Consider the following 13535-nt stretch of genomic DNA (forward strand, 5'->3'; position numbering starts at 1 on the left):
GATACAATTCAGGGGATGTGAAAACTTGGCAGCAAGCATTGGCTCATCAATGAAATCCTTTACTAGTCTTATTCTGACAGTTTCTAACTCTCTGAGAGGCTCTAAGCTATTTGAATATCTTAAGTTTCCCGTGCCTCTGGAGGCTGGGAGACTGTAAACAATCATATGCATAGCTGTAGGAGTCCGGGTAAATTTGTCAGGCGAGTTAGAGAGCCATCTGAGGGGTTTGGATTTAAACACTCCTAATTGCCCAGCAACTTTACGAATTGGAGCTGTAAGATAACTCTTTGACAGAGAGATCAAGATGGTGGTGGGGGACTGCCCCCAGTAAACTCAGAGGTGAGAGCACAAAGCTATAAAGTAGGCAGACTCTGGTTTTTTGGGGGGTAGATGCTGGAGAATATCCGGGTGGACTCCTGAGGCTTGATCCCGCATTTGCGTATGCAGAGCCTCCTTCCTCATGACCTTTGTCAAGAGTGGAATGCCTCACCGGCTCCCTGAACATGATCAGTGCGTGCTCAGTCACGATATCAGTGCATGATCAGCCACGTGATCACTGACTGCACAGTCACGTGATCAGCGCCTCTCAGTCACGTGATCACTGTATGATAAACACGTGATCAGTGAACGATCAGCCACGTGATCACTGCATGCTCAGTCAGGTGGTCAGTTCATGATCAGCCACGTGATCAGTGCCTGCACAGTCACATGATCAGCGCCTGTCAGTCACTGATCCCTGCATGATAAACACGGGATCAGTGCATGATGAGCCACGTGATCAGTGCCTGATCATCCACGTCAGCAGTGCAGGCGCAGTCACGTGATCAGATCATGATAGCCCCGTGATCAGCACATGATCAGTCACATAATCAGTGCCATTCAGTCATGTAATCACTGCAGGCTCACCTCTTTGATTATTGCCTCCTGACGCACATCATCAGTGCATGATAGCCACGTGATCAGTGCATGATTAGTCACATAATCAGTGTATGAACATCCACGAGTTCAGTGCATGACCATCCACGTGATCAGTGCATGTGCACTCAGGTGATCACTGCATGATAGCCACGTGATCAGCGCATGATCAGTCACATGATCAGCGCCATTCAGTCATGTGATCACTGCATGCTCAGTCACGAGGTCAGCAAAGAATCAGCCACGTGATCAGTGCCTGCTCAGTCACGTGATCAGCGCCTGTCAGTCACTGATCACTGCATGATAAACACGTGATCAGTGCATGATCAGCCACGTGAGCAGTGCATGATCATCCATGTGATCAGTTCATGCCCAGCCACCTGATCAGTGCATGCACACTCAAGTTATCTGTGCCATTCTGTCACATGATCACGGCATGATCATCCACGTGATCAGTGCATTCGCAGTCACTTTATCACTGCATGATAGCCACGTGATCACGCATGATCAGTCACATGCTCAGCGCCTGTCATTCAAGGTTTGGCGCCATCTTCCAAAGATAAAATTGCATTCCTATAGGGTGGATGTGTAATGGGTTTACAACAAAGGAAAGAATTTATTACCTGAAGGGTCTAAATTTGCTAACACCAAGGCCACTACTTATTTTTTCTACATACCAATTATATTAATTAATACACATTCAAGGATACAATTCAGGGGATGTGAAAACTTGGCAGCAAGCATTGGCTCATCAATGAAATCCTTTACTAGTCTTATTCTGACAGTTTCTAACTCTCTGAGAGGCTCTAAGCTATTTGAATATCTTAAGTTTCCCGTGCCTCTGGAGGCTGGGAGACTGTAAACAATCATATGCATAGCTGTAGGAGTCCGGGTAAATTTGTCAGGCGAGTTAGAGAGCCATCTGAGGGGTTTGGATTTAAACACTCCTAATTGCCCAGCAACTTTACGAATTGGAGCTGTAAGATAACTCTTTGACAGAGAGATCAAGATGGTGGTGGGGGACTGCCCCCAGTAAACTCAGAGGTGAGAGCACAAAGCTATAAAGTAGGCAGACTCTGGTTTTTTGGGGGGTAGATGCTGGAGAATATCCGGGTGGACTCCTGAGGCTTGATCCCGCATTTGCGTATGCAGAGCCTCCTTCCTCATGACCTTTGTCAAGAGTGGAATGCCTCACCGGCTCCCTGAACATGATCAGTGCGTGCTCAGTCACGATATCAGTGCATGATCAGCCACGTGATCACTGACTGCACAGTCACGTGATCAGCGCCTCTCAGTCACGTGATCACTGTATGATAAACACGTGATCAGTGAACGATCAGCCACGTGATCACTGCATGCTCAGTCAGGTGGTCAGTTCATGATCAGCCACGTGATCAGTGCCTGCACAGTCACATGATCAGCGCCTGTCAGTCACTGATCCCTGCATGATAAACACGGGATCAGTGCATGATGAGCCACGTGATCAGTGCCTGATCATCCACGTCAGCAGTGCAGGCGCAGTCACGTGATCAGATCATGATAGCCCCGTGATCAGCACATGATCAGTCACATAATCAGTGCCATTCAGTCATGTAATCACTGCAGGCTCACCTCTTTGATTATTGCCTCCTGACGCACATCATCAGTGCATGATAGCCACGTGATCAGTGCATGATTAGTCACATAATCAGTGTATGAACATCCACGAGTTCAGTGCATGACCATCCACGTGATCAGTGCATGTGCACTCAGGTGATCACTGCATGATAGCCACGTGATCAGCGCATGATCAGTCACATGATCAGCGCCATTCAGTCATGTGATCACTGCATGCTCAGTCACGAGGTCAGCAAAGAATCAGCCACGTGATCAGTGCCTGCTCAGTCACGTGATCAGCGCCTGTCAGTCACTGATCACTGCATGATAAACACGTGATCAGTGCATGATCAGCCACGTGAGCAGTGCATGATCATCCATGTGATCAGTTCATGCCCAGCCACCTGATCAGTGCATGCACACTCAAGTTATCTGTGCCATTCTGTCACATGATCACGGCATGATCATCCACGTGATCAGTGCATTCGCAGTCACTTTATCACTGCATGATAGCCACGTGATCACGCATGATCAGTCACATGCTCAGCGCCTGTCATTCAAGGTTTGGCGCCATCTTCCAAAGATAAAATTGCATTCCTATAGGGTGGATGTGTAATGGGTTTACAACAAAGGAAAGAATTTATTACCTGAAGGGTCTAAATTTGCTAACACCAAGGCCACTACTTATTTTTTCTACATACCAATTATATTAATTAATACACATTCAAGGATACAATTCAGGGGATGTGAAAACTTGGCAGCAAGCATTGGCTCATCAATGAAATCCTTTACTAGTCTTATTCTGACAGTTTCTAACTCTCTGAGAGGCTCTAAGCTATTTGAATATCTTAAGTTTCCCGTGCCTCTGGAGGCTGGGAGACTGTAAACAATCATATGCATAGCTGTAGGAGTCCGGGTAAATTTGTCAGGCGAGTTAGAGAGCCATCTGAGGGGTTTGGATTTAAACACTCCTAATTGCCCAGCAACTTTACGAATTGGAGCTGTAAGATAACTCTTTGACAGAGAGATCAAGATGGTGGTGGGGGACTGCCCCCAGTAAACTCAGAGGTGAGAGCACAAAGCTATAAAGTAGGCAGACTCTGGTTTTTTGGGGGGTAGATGCTGGAGAATATCCGGGTGGACTCCTGAGGCTTGATCCCGCATTTGCGTATGCCGAGCCTCCTTCCTCATGACCTTTGTCAAGAGTGGAATGCCTCACCGGCTCCCTGAACATGATCAGTGGGTGCTCAGTCACGATATCAGTGCATGATCAGCCACGTGATCACTGACTGCACAGTCACGTGATCAGCGCCTCTCAGTCACGTGATCACTGTATGATAAACACGTGATCAGTGAACGATCAGCCACGTGATCACTGCATGCTCAGTCAGGTGGTCAGTTCATGATCAGCCACGTGATCCCTGCCTGCACACTCACATGATCAGCGCCTGTCAGTCACTGATCACTGCATGATAAACACGTGATCAGTACATGAGAGCCACGTGATCAGTGCATGAGAGCCCCCTGATCAGTGCATGATCTGTCAAGTGATCAGTGTATGATCATCCACATGATCAGTGTCTTCGAAATTACGTTATCAGTGCATTATAGTCACGTGATCAGTGCATGAGCAGTCACGTGATCACTGTACAATCATCCACGTGATCAGTGCATGGGCAGTCACATGATCAGTGAATGATAGCCACGTGATCAGTGCATGATGACTCACGTGATCAGTGTATGATCAGCCCCGTGATCAGTGCATGATCAGCCACGTGATCAGTTCATGATAATCCAGGTAATCATTTCATGCGCAGTCACGTGATCATCGCATGGGCAGTCACGTGATCATTGCATGATAGGCACGTGATCTGTGCCTCTCAGTCATGTGATCACTGCATGATAAACACGTTATCAGTGCATGGGCAGTCACGTGATCACTGCATGATCATCCACGTGATCAGGGCATGCGCAGTCACGTGATCACTGCATGATAGGTACGTGATCAGCGCATGATCATCACGTGATCAGTGCCGTTCAGTCACGTGATCAGTTCATGATCACCCACGTGGTCAGTGCATGATCAGCCATGTGCTCAGTTCGTGCACAGTCACTGGATCAGTGCATGCGCAGTAACGTGATCTGTGCATGGTAGACACGTGATCAGTGCATTTGCAGTCACGTGATCAGTGCATGATAGCCAGGTGATCAGCGATTCTCAGTCACGTGATCAGTGCATGATCATCCAGGTGATCAGTGCCTGTGCTATCTGCTATCACGTGATCAGAGCATGATAGCCAGGTGATCAGTGCTTGTCAGTCACGTGATCAGTGCATGTGCAGTCACGTGATCCCTGCATGATCATCCACGTGGTCAGTCATGCCCAGTCACGTGATCACTGCATGATAGCACGTGATTAGCGCATGATCAGTCACATGATCAGTGCCATTCAGTCACGTGATCACTGCACGCTCAGTCACCTGATCAGTTCATGAACAGCCACGAGATCAGTGCATGATCAGCCACGTGATCAGTGCATGATCATCCACCTAGTCAGTGCATGCCCAGGCACGAGATCAGTGCATGATAGCCACGTGATCCGCGCCTCTCAGTCCCGGGATCACTGCATGATAAACACATGAACAGTGCATGGGCAGTCACATGATCAGCGCCATTCAGTCACGTGAAATCTGCATGACCATCCACGTGATCAGTGCATGTGCACTCAGGTGATCACTGCATGATAGCCACGTGATCAGCGCATGATCAGTCACATGATCAGCGCCATTCAGTCACGTGATCACTGCATGCTCAGTCACGAGGTCAGCAAAGAATCAGCCACGTGATCAGTGCCTGCTCAGTCACGTGATCAGCGCCTGTCAGTCACTGATCACTGCATGATAAACACGTGATCAGTGCATGATCAGCCACGTGAGCAGTGCATGATCATCCATGTGATCAGTTCATGCCCAGCCACCTGATCAGTGCATGCACACTCAAGTTATCTGCGCCATTCAGTCACATGATCACTGCATGATCATCCACGTGATCAGTGCATTCGCAGTCACTTTATCACTGCATGATAGCCACGTGATCACGCATGATCAGTCACATGCTCAGCGCCTGTCATTCAAGGTTTGGCGCCATCTTCCAAAGATAAAATTGCATTCCTATAGGGTGGATGTGTAATGGGTTTACAACAAAGGAAAGAATTTATTACCTGAAGGGTCTAAATTTGCTAACACCAAGGCCACTACTTATTTTTTCTACATACCAATTATATTAATTAATACACATTCAAGGATACAATTCAGGGGATGTGAAAACTTGGCAGCAAGCATTGGCTCATCAATGAAATCCTTTACTAGTCTTATTCTGACAGTTTCTAACTCTCTGAGAGGCTCTAAGCTATTTGAATATCTTAAGTTTCCCGTGCCTCTGGAGGCTGGGAGACTGTAAACAATCATATGCATAGCTGTAGGAGTCCGGGTAAATTTGTCAGGCGAGTTAGAGAGCCATCTGAGGGGTTTGGATTTAAACACTCCTAATTGCCCAGCAACTTTACGAATTGGAGCTGTAAGATAACTCTTTGACAGAGAGATCAAGATGGTGGTGGGGGACTGCCCCCAGTAAACTCAGAGGTGAGAGCACAAAGCTATAAAGTAGGCAGACTCTGGTTTTTTGGGGGGTAGATGCTGGAGAATATCCGGGTGGACTCCTGAGGCTTGATCCCGCATTTGCGTATGCCGAGCCTCCTTCCTCATGACCTTTGTCAAGAGTGGAATGCCTCACCGGCTCCCTGAACATGATCAGTGGGTGCTCAGTCACGATATCAGTGCATGATCAGCCACGTGATCACTGACTGCACAGTCACGTGATCAGCGCCTCTCAGTCACGTGATCACTGTATGATAAACACGTGATCAGTGAACGATCAGCCACGTGATCACTGCATGCTCAGTCAGGTGGTCAGTTCATGATCAGCCACGTGATCCCTGCCTGCACACTCACATGATCAGCGCCTGTCAGTCACTGATCACTGCATGATAAACACGTGATCAGTACATGAGAGCCACGTGATCAGTGCATGAGAGCCCCCTGATCAGTGCATGATCTGTCAAGTGATCAGTGTATGATCATCCACATGATCAGTGTCTTCGAAATTACGTTATCAGTGCATTATAGTCACGTGATCAGTGCATGAGCAGTCACGTGATCACTGTACAATCATCCACGTGATCAGTGCATGGGCAGTCACATGATCAGTGAATGATAGCCACGTGATCAGTGCATGATGACTCACGTGATCAGTGTATGATCAGCCCCGTGATCAGTGCATGATCAGCCACGTGATCAGTTCATGATAATCCAGGTAATCATTTCATGCGCAGTCACGTGATCATCGCATGGGCAGTCACGTGATCATTGCATGATAGGCACGTGATCTGTGCCTCTCAGTCATGTGATCACTGCATGATAAACACGTTATCAGTGCATGGGCAGTCACGTGATCACTGCATGATCATCCACGTGATCAGGGCATGCGCAGTCACGTGATCACTGCATGATAGGTACGTGATCAGCGCATGATCATCACGTGATCAGTGCCGTTCAGTCACGTGATCAGTTCATGATCACCCACGTGGTCAGTGCATGATCAGCCATGTGCTCAGTTCGTGCACAGTCACTGGATCAGTGCATGCGCAGTAACGTGATCTGTGCATGGTAGACACGTGATCAGTGCATTTGCAGTCACGTGATCAGTGCATGATAGCCAGGTGATCAGCGATTCTCAGTCACGTGATCAGTGCATGATCATCCAGGTGATCAGTGCCTGTGCTATCTGCTATCACGTGATCAGAGCATGATAGCCAGGTGATCAGTGCTTGTCAGTCACGTGATCAGTGCATGTGCAGTCACGTGATCCCTGCATGATCATCCACGTGGTCAGTCATGCCCAGTCACGTGATCACTGCATGATAGCACGTGATTAGCGCATGATCAGTCACATGATCAGTGCCATTCAGTCACGTGATCACTGCACGCTCAGTCACCTGATCAGTTCATGAACAGCCACGAGATCAGTGCATGATCAGCCACGTGATCAGTGCATGATCATCCACCTAGTCAGTGCATGCCCAGGCACGAGATCAGTGCATGATAGCCACGTGATCCGCGCCTCTCAGTCCCGGGATCACTGCATGATAAACACATGAACAGTGCATGGGCAGTCACATGATCAGCGCCATTCAGTCACGTGAAATCTGCATGACCATCCACGTGATCAGTGCATGTGCACTCAGGTGATCACTGCATGATAGCCACGTGATCAGCGCATGATCAGTCACATGATCAGCGCCATTCAGTCACGTGATCACTGCATGCTCAGTCACGAGGTCAGCAAAGAATCAGCCACGTGATCAGTGCCTGCTCAGTCACGTGATCAGCGCCTGTCAGTCACTGATCACTGCATGATAAACACGTGATCAGTGCATGATCAGCCACGTGAGCAGTGCATGATCATCCATGTGATCAGTTCATGCCCAGCCACCTGATCAGTGCATGCACACTCAAGTTATCTGCGCCATTCAGTCACATGATCACTGCATGATCATCCACGTGATCAGTGCATTCGCAGTCACTTTATCACTGCATGATAGCCACGTGATCACGCATGATCAGTCACATGCTCAGCGCCTGTCATTCAAGGTTTGGCGCCATCTTCCAAAGATAAAATTGCATTCCTATAGGGTGGATGTGTAATGGGTTTACAACAAAGGAAAGAATTTATTACCTGAAGGGTCTAAATTTGCTAACACCAAGGCCACTACTTATTTTTTCTACATACCAATTATATTAATTAATACACATTCAAGGATACAATTCAGGGGATGTGAAAACTTGGCAGCAAGCATTGGCTCATCAATGAAATCCTTTACTAGTCTTATTCTGACAGTTTCTAACTCTCTGAGAGGCTCTAAGCTATTTGAATATCTTAAGTTTCCCGTGCCTCTGGAGGCTGGGAGACTGTAAACAATCATATGCATAGCTGTAGGAGTCCGGGTAAATTTGTCAGGCGAGTTAGAGAGCCATCTGAGGGGTTTGGATTTAAACACTCCTAATTGCCCAGCAACTTTACGAATTGGAGCTGTAAGATAACTCTTTGACAGAGAGATCAAGATGGTGGTGGGGGACTGCCCCCAGTAAACTCAGAGGTGAGAGCACAAAGCTATAAAGTAGGCAGACTCTGGTTTTTTGGGGGGTAGATGCTGGAGAATATCCGGGTGGACTCCTGAGGCTTGATCCCGCATTTGCGTATGCAGAGCCTCCTTCCTCATGACCTTTGTCAAGAGTGGAATGCCTCACCGGCTCCCTGAACATGATCAGTGGGTGCTCAGTCACGATATCAGTGCATGATCAGCCACGTGATCACTGACTGCACAGTCACGTGATCAGCGCCTCTCAGTCACGTGATCACTGTATGATAAACACGTGATCAGTGAACGATCAGCCACGTGATCACTGCATGCTCAGTCAGGTGGTCAGTTCATGATCAGCCACGTGATCCCTGCCTGCACACTCACATGATCAGCGCCTGTCAGTCACTGATCACTGCATGATAAACACGTGATCAGTACATGAGAGCCACGTGATCAGTGCATGATCATCCACGTGATCAGTGCAGTGCGCAGTCACGTGATCACTGCATGATAGCCACGTGATCAGCGCATGATCAGTCACATGATCAGTGCCATTCAGTCACGTGATCAGTGCACGATCACGACGGTGATCAGTGCATCATGAACAGCCACGAGATCAGTGCATGATCAGCCACGTGATCAGTGCATGATCATCCACCCAGTCACGTGCCCAGGCACGAGATCAGTGCATGATCAGCCACGTGATCCGTGCATGACCATCCACGTGATCAGTGCATGTGCACTCAGGTGATCACTGCATGATAGCCACGTGATCAGCGCATGATCAGTCACATGATCAGCGCCATTCAGTCACGTGATCACTGCATGCTCAGTCACGAGGTCAGCAAAGAATCAGCCACGTGATCAGTGCCTGCTCAGTCACGTGATCAGCGCCTGTCAGTCACTGATCACTGCATGATAAACACGTGATCAGTGCATGATCAGCCACGTGAGCAGTGCATGATCATCCATGTGATCAGTTCATGCCCAGCCACCTGATCAGTGCATGCACACTCAAGTTATCTGCGCCATTCAGTCACATGATCACTGCATGATCATCCACGTGATCAGTGCATTCGCAGTCACTTTATCACTGCATGATAGCCACGTGATCACGCATGATCAGTCACATGCTCAGCGCCTGTCATTCAAGGTTTGGCGCCATCTTCCAAAGATAAAATTGCATTCCTATAGGGTGGATGTGTAATGGGTTTACAACAAAGGAAAGAATTTATTACCTGAAGGGTCTAAATTTGCTAACACCAAGGCCACTACTTATTTTTTCTACATACCAATTATATTAATTAATACACATTCAAGGATACAATTCAGGGGATGTGAAAACTTGGCAGCAAGCATTGGCTCATCAATGAAATCCTTTACTAGTCTTATTCTGACAGTTTCTAACTCTCTGAGAGGCTCTAAGCTATTTGAATATCTTAAGTTTCCCGTGCCTCTGGAGGCTGGGAGACTGTAAACAATCATATGCATAGCTGTAGGAGTCCGGGTAAATTTGTCAGGCGAGTTAGAGAGCCATCTGAGGGGTTTGGATTTAAACACTCCTAATTGCCCAGCAACTTTACGAATTGGAGCTGTAAGATAACTCTTTGACAGAGAGATCAAGATGGTGGTGGGGGACTGCCCCCAGTAAACTCAGAGGTGAGAGCACAAAGCTATAAAGTAGGCAGACTCTGGTTTTTTGGGGGGTAGATGCTGGAGAATATCCGGGTGGACTCCTGAGGCTTGATCCCGCATTTGCGTATGCAGAGCCTCCTTCCTCATGACCTTTGTCAAGAGTGGAATGCCTCACCGGCTCCCTGAACATGATCAGTGCGTGCTCAGTCACGATATCAGTGCATGATCAGCCACGTGATCACTGACTGCACAGTCACGTGATCAGCGCCTCTCAGTCACGTGATCACTGTATGATAAACACGTGATCAGTGAACGATCAGCCACGTGATCACTGCATGCTCAGTCAGGTGGTCAGTTCATGATCAGCCACGTGATCAGTGCCTGCACAGTCACATGATCAGCGCCTGTCAGTCACTGATCCCTGCATGATAAACACGGGATCAGTGCATGATGAGCCACGTGATCAGTGCCTGATCATCCACGTCAGCAGTGCATGAGCAGCCACGTGATCAGTCACATGATCAGTCACATAATCACTGTCTTTGATCATTGCCTCCTGACGATCATCAGTGCATGATAGCCACGTGATCAGTGCATGATTAGTCACATAATCAGTGTACGATGACCATCCACGTGATCAGTGCATGTGCACTCAGGTGATCACTGCATGATAGCCACGTGATCAGCGCATGATCAGTCACATGATCAGCGCCATTCAGTCATGTGATCACTGCATGCTCAGTCACGAGGTCAGCAAAGAATCAGCCACGTGATCAGTGCCTGCTCAGTCACGTGATCAGCGCCTGTCAGCCACGTGATCACTGCATGATAAACACGTGATCAGTGTGCCTATCAGCCACGTGATCAGTGCATGCACACTCAAGTTATCTGTGCCATTCTGTCACATGATCACGGCATGATCATCCACGTGATCAGTGCATTCGCAGTCACTTTATCACTGCATGATAGCCACGTGATCACGCATGATCAGTCACATGCTCAGCGCCTGTCATTCAAGGTGATCACTTCATGATGAAGAACGTGGTCAGCAAGCATGCTCATCAATGAAATACTTTACTAGTCTTATTCTGACAGTTTCTAACTGGCTCTGAGCTATTTGAATCAAGTTTCCCGTGCCTCTGGAGGCTGGGAGACTGTAAACATAATCAATGCATAGCTGTAGGAGTCCGTGATCAGTGCGATGATCAGCCATCTGATCACCGATTCTCAGTGACGTGAAGAGTGGAATGCCTCACCGGCGCCACATGATCAGTGCGTGCGATCAGCTGTCACGATATCAGTGCATGATCAGCCACGTGATCACTGACAGGCACAGTCACGTGATCAGCGCCTCTCAGTCACGTGATCACTGTATGATCAAACACGTGATCAGTGAACGATCAGCCACGTGATCACTGCATGCTCAGTCAGGTGGTCAGTTCATGATCAGCCACGTGATCAGTGCCTGAGCAGCCACGTGATCAGCGCCGGGTCAGTCACGCTGATCCCTGCATGAAAAGCCACGGGATCAGTGCATGATGAGCCACGTGATCAGTGCCTGATCATCCACGTAGTCAGTGCAGGCGCAGTCACGTGATCAGATCATGATAGCCCCGTGATCAGCAGCCTCTGACGCACATCATCAGTGCATGATAGCCACGTGATCAGTGCATGATTAGTCACATAATCAGTGTATGAACATCCACGCGAGTTCAGTGCATGACCATCCACGTGATCAGTGCATGTGCACTCAGGTGATCACTGCATGATAGCCACGTGATCAGCGCATGATCAGTCACATGATCAGCGCCATTCAGTCATGTGATCACTGCATGCTCAGTCACGAGGTCAGCAAAGAATCAGCCACGTGATCAGTGCCTGCTCAGTCACGTGATCAGCGCCTGTCAGTCACTGATCACTGCATGATAAACACGTGATCAGTGCATGATCAGCCACGTGAGCAGTGCATGATCATCCATGTGATCAGTTCATGCCCAGCCACCTGATCAGTGCATGCACACTCAAGTTATCTGTGCCATTCTGTCACATGATCACGGCATGATCATCCACGTGATCAGTGCATTCGCAGTCACTTTATCACTGCATGATAGCCACGTGATCACGCATGATCAGTCACATGCTCAGCGCCTGTCATTCAAGGTTTGGCGCCATCTTCCAAAGATAAAATTGCATTCCTATAGGGTGGATGTGTAATGGGTTTACAACAAAGGAAAGAATTTATTACCTGAAGGGTCTAAATTTGCTAACACCAAGGCCACTACTTATTTTTTCTACATACCAATTATATTAATTAATACACATTCAAGGATACAATTCAGGGGATGTGAAAACTTGGCAGCAAGCATTGGCTCATCAATGAAATCCTTTACTAGTCTTATTCTGACAGTTTCTAACTCTCTGAGAGGCTCTAAGCTATTTGAATATCTTAAGTTTCCCGTGCCTCTGGAGGCTGGGAGACTGTAAACAATCATATGCATAGCTGTAGGAGTCCGGGTAAATTTGTCAGGCGAGTTAGAGAGCCATCTGAGGGGTTTGGATTTAAACACTCCTAATTGCCCAGCAACTTTACGAATTGGAGCTGTAAGATAACTCTTTGACAGAGAGATCAAGATGGTGGTGGGGGACTGCCCCCAGTAAACTCAGAGGTGAGAGCACAAAGCTATAAAGTAGGCAGACTCTGGTTTTTTGGGGGGTAGATGCTGGAGAATATCCGGGTGGACTCCTGAGGCTTGATCCCGCATTTGCGTATGCCGAGCCTCCTTCCTCATGACCTTTGTCAAGAGTGGAATGCCTCACCGGCTCCCTGAACATGATCAGTGGGTGCTCAGTCACGATATCAGTGCATGATCAGCCACGTGATCACTGACTGCACAGTCACGTGATCAGCGCCTCTCAGTCACGTGATCACTGTATGATAAACACGTGATCAGTGAACGATCAGCCACGTGATCACTGCATGCTCAGTCAGGTGGTCAGTTCATGATCAGCCACGTGATCCCTGCCTGCACACTCACATGATCAGCGCCTGTCAGTCACTGATCACTGCATGATAAACACGTGATCAGTACATGAGAGCCACGTGATCAGTGCATGAGAGCCCCTGATCAGTGCATGATCTGTCAAGTGATCAGTGTATGATCATCCACATGATCAGTGTCTTCGAAATTAC

The sequence above is a fragment of the Bos javanicus genome, unplaced genomic scaffold (genome assembly GCF_032452875.1).
Source record: "Bos javanicus breed banteng unplaced genomic scaffold, ARS-OSU_banteng_1.0 tig00001624_1, whole genome shotgun sequence".
Classification (NCBI taxonomy): Eukaryota; Metazoa; Chordata; class Mammalia; order Artiodactyla; family Bovidae; genus Bos; species Bos javanicus.